The sequence below is a fragment of the Amphiura filiformis genome, chromosome 13 (assembly GCF_039555335.1).
Source record: "Amphiura filiformis chromosome 13, Afil_fr2py, whole genome shotgun sequence".
Lineage (NCBI taxonomy): Eukaryota > Metazoa > Echinodermata > Ophiuroidea > Amphilepidida > Amphiuridae > Amphiura > Amphiura filiformis.
The window spans coordinates 25,697,222-25,702,061 of record NC_092640.1 but is presented as its reverse complement, the minus strand read 5'-3'; positions in this window follow the sequence as shown (position 1 = coordinate 25,702,061).

Here is a 4,840-nt window from a genome sequence, read left to right as displayed (position 1 = left end):
TTATACTTTAATTCTTATTTCAAGGTAAATTGGATCATCATGATGCATTATAGTATAAACAATAATAAAAAGAGGGCAACCAATGAAAATATACTTTAACAATTTCATTAAAATAACTAGATTAAATTATATTATTGAATGTCAATACATATAGTATCTTCTTCATATCTACATTGAAGTGGTATTTTGTGATGTTAGCAACTTAGCATCCTCTTTTTACGATATGGCTCAATAGATATCTACAAAAAGCTTATTTTTAAAATTTCAGTCCATTCGGACATTTATTTTATTTGTGAGTTTCGCATAATTACATGTATTACATCACTCCGCTATACTGTGTCGTAATTTCGGGCTGGTTTTATATAGCGTTCCGTAGTTGCGGACGTACATTTCAGAGACTTTGAGGACCCATAACTCATGATCACTTCTAAATTATTGTATTTTATTGTATTATTGCTTGCTCTGATTTCCTTGGCAGCAAATTGTCCATCTACTCGGGGGATTCAGAAAAAGAATAGTTTGCTCTACCTACAATGTCAAATTACTGAAATATACGATTTTCAAATTTTGAACATTTGGTTGACATTAAGGAATTGCCCATAGCAGATAGCATTTGACGAAGACATCTTATGTAGATAGCACTTTCTTGATGACTCCATCTTAGCATGCTTAGTAAGATAGTCTTTATGAAGTCATCGCAGGTACACTGTTAGAAATGTTCCGTAAATTTTACGGGAAAATACCTGGCAGTTCTATTACCAACCTTTTCCCGTAAAACGATGATTTAACAAGTATTTACCGTAATAGCATATTGCCGTAAAATATACGGTATGCGGTATAATGTACGGCAAAAAGCCCGTAATTTTTACGGTAAAATACCTGGCAGTTCTATTGCCAACGTTTTCCCGTTAAAATTACAGTAAAAACAGTAAAATTACAATAAATTATATGAAGTAGTCTCTAAACACAATCTGTCAAGACAATTACGGCTATTTCCTATTTGAAAAATGTTGACGATGCAACAAATTACAAAATAATCAAATTTAACGGTACTAACATGCCTACTTGTAGAGAAATAGTAATTCAGTTTACGGTAAATTACCGTAAAATTTTACGGTTTGAGCCGTAAAAAAACCGGTGATTTCTAAGAGTGTAGAGAGAATAACACGCATTGATAAAGTCAATTTACTGAATTTAGGTATCATTCATTGATGAAATCATCTGCATGTGATTGATATGTATCAACTCATTGATGAAGTTATAAGCTCACTGATAAAGCCAATTAAATAGACATGACTGAAGCAAGCCATGTAACACCATCATTACCATTGATGAAGTCGTCAATAGTGGAAACCAACTAGTTATACCGTATCTAAAGTAGATAGCACTCCTTAAGGTTGGTCTGAACCCTGGAATTATGGAAACTTTCGGGCCTCATAACTTCTAAATTGTTGGTCTAAAGTATATAAAAGTATACATATTTAGAATGGTAAAGACTTGATAAGTTCATCTGTGAGGTCAAATTTGTGCTAAAATGCCATTTTTGGCCCAAAATCCCAAAAATAACGGTTTTGGCCCACTTTTTTCGTGCATCCTAACAAAAAATTCTTGGGCCAAAATGGTTTTTTTTTATTAATTTTTAAAACTAGATCAAAATATCTAGGACCCGTTTTTCATTTTTTTGAATTTCGACCAATTTCACCAAAAATATTTGAAATTTGGGCCAAAATAGGACCAACCTTAATGGCGTATGGCACCAAAAGATGAAGTCATCTATAGCTTTGATAGCACGCGTTGTGTCATCTTAGGTAGATAGCACAACCAGTTCATGTGAGCCTATAAGCTACTTATAATTAATGGGGTGCTATCTACCCAAGATGACTTTCAATGGGTGCTATCTACCTAAGATGACTTCATTAATATATGTTATCTACCAATGACTTCATCAATGGGTGCTATATCTAACATGACTTCATCAATAGATGTTATCTACCCAAGATGACTTCATCAATGAGTGCTATCTACCTAAGATGACTTCATCAATGGGTGCTATCTACCTAAGATGACTTCATTAATATATGTTATCTACCTAAGATGACTTCATCAATGGGTGCTATATCTAACATGACTTCATCAATAGATGTTATCTACCTAAGGTGACTTCATCAATGAGTGTTATCTACCTAAGATGACTTCATCAATGGGTGCTAACTACCTAAGATGACTTCATCAGTGAGTGATATCTACCTACGATGACATTTTCATCAATCAATTTGTATTTTTCCTGTAGTATTCATGTTTCTCATTGTAAAGCGCTGTGTTCTATGCAGAGCGCTTATAAATGCTTGTATAGAATAGAATATAATAGAATAGAATAGAATCATTGCCATGCTATATCTACCTATAAGATGACTTCATCAATGAGTGATATTCCTAACACGACTTCATCAATGGGTGCTGTATACCTTAGATGACTTCACCAATGGGTGCTATCTACCTAAGATGACTTCATTAATATATGTTATCTGCCTAAGATGACTTCATCAATGGATGCTATATCTTGCATGACTTGATGTTATCTACCTAAGATGATTTCATCAATGAATGCTATCTACCTAAGATGACATCATCAATTAGTGCTATCTACCTAAGATGACTTCATAAATGAGTGCTATCTACCTAAGATGACATCATAAATGAGTGCTATCTACCTAAGATGACTTCATCAATGAGTGCTATCTACCTAAGATGACTTCATAAATGAGTGCTATCTACCTAAGATGACATCATAAATGAGTGCTATCTACCTAAGATGACTTCATCAATGAGTGCTATCTACCTAAGATGACATCATCAATTAGTGCTATCTACCCAAGATGACTTCATCAATGAGTGCTATCTACCTAAGATGACATCATAAATGAGTGCTATCTACCTAAGATGACTTCATAAATGAGTGCTATCTACCTAAGATGACATCATCAATTAGTGCTATCTACATAAGATGACTTCATAAATGAGTGCTATCTACCTAAGATGACATCATAAATGAGTGATATCTACCTAAGATGACTTCATAAGTGAGTGCTATCTACCTAAGATGACATCATCAATTAGTGCTATCTACCTAAGATGACTTCATCAATTAGTGCTATCTACCTAAGATGACTTCATCAATGAGTGCTATCTACCTAAGATGACATCATAAATGAGTGCTATCTACCTAAGATGGCTTCATAAATGAGTGCTATCTACCTAAGATGACATAATCAATTAGTGCTATCTACCTAAGACAACTTCATCAATGAGTGCTATCTACCTAAGATGACTTCATCAATGAGTGTTATCCACCTAAGATGACTTCATCAATGAGTCTATCTACCTAAGATGACTTCATCAATGAGTGTTATCTACCTAAGATGACTTCATCAACGAGTGCTATCCACCTAAGATGACTTCATCAATGAGTGCTATCTACCTAAGATGACTTCATCAATGAGTGTTATCTACCTAAAAGCTAAGATGACTTCATCAATGGGTGCTATCTACCTAAGATGACTTCATCAATGAGTGCTATCTACCTAAGATGACTTCATCAACGAGTGCTATCTACCTAAGGTGACTTTATAAATGAGTGCTATCTACCTAAGATGACATCATCAATTAGTGCTATCTACCTAAGATGATTTCATCAACGAGTGCTATCTACCCAGCAAACACAAAAACGTTTTAAAAACGTTTTAAATCAGTTATATTTTGGCTTTTGGTTTAGGTAAAAACGTTTGAATAACATTAAAATGTCGGGTTATATAAAGGTCATGATAACGTTTTAAAACGTTTTGTATGAAAACACATTACAACAATATTTTTAAATGTTTTCAAAAATGTTATTGTAAACTATTTTTGCAAACATTTTTGCCAAATATTGTGTCAATACTTAAATAACATTATGTTAAAATATTTGAACCCAGCAAACACAGAAATGTTCTTAAAATGTTTTTTTCAAAACCTTTTAATAACATTTAAATGTCGGGTTATATAAAGGTCGTGAAAACGTTTTTAAAACGTTATTGAAAATATTTTGGGCAAACATTTTTCGCAAAATATTTTTTCAACCCCAAAATTAACATTTTGTTTAGAATGTTTTGTATCAAGTTTTCAAGAATCTTTTGGAATGTTATTAAAACGTTTATATACCCTTTATATAACCCGACATTTAAACGTTTTCTGTAAAACATTTTTGTTTGCTGAGCAGTAGATTATCAAAAATGTTTTTTAAGGTTATGAAAACGTTTTATACTCTTAATATACCCTTTATATAACCCGACATTTAAACGTTTTCTGACAACCTTTTATAACCTTTTGCGAATGATGTCGAAAACGTTTTGTGTTTGCTGGGTACCTAAGATGACGTGGCTTCATCAAGGGATGGTTATCTACTATTAAAGATGACTTCATCAATTAGTGCAGTGTTTTATGGCGAAGACAACGAGATTATACCCATTTGGCTAAGTAAAATAATTGAAACACGAAGATCAACAATATCTTGATTTGACATAAAGATTGAATATCATACGTACGTCTGGCTAGACAGTATGCTATTCCATATGAAATCCATACACCCCCTATGGAAGACATGACCTTCCTCATCTCCTACACAGGTGGTGTAAAATTCAAATCAAATGGAGTCACCTATTCTGGTAATCCATTTGATATTCACGTTTGCTCCTTGTATGGAAGAGTATCATGTCTTCCATAGGAGCTCATAGGAGTGAATGAATACCGGTATCAACCGCAATAACCCAACACAGAAGATTCAAGTATCAAAAATGCAAAAAAC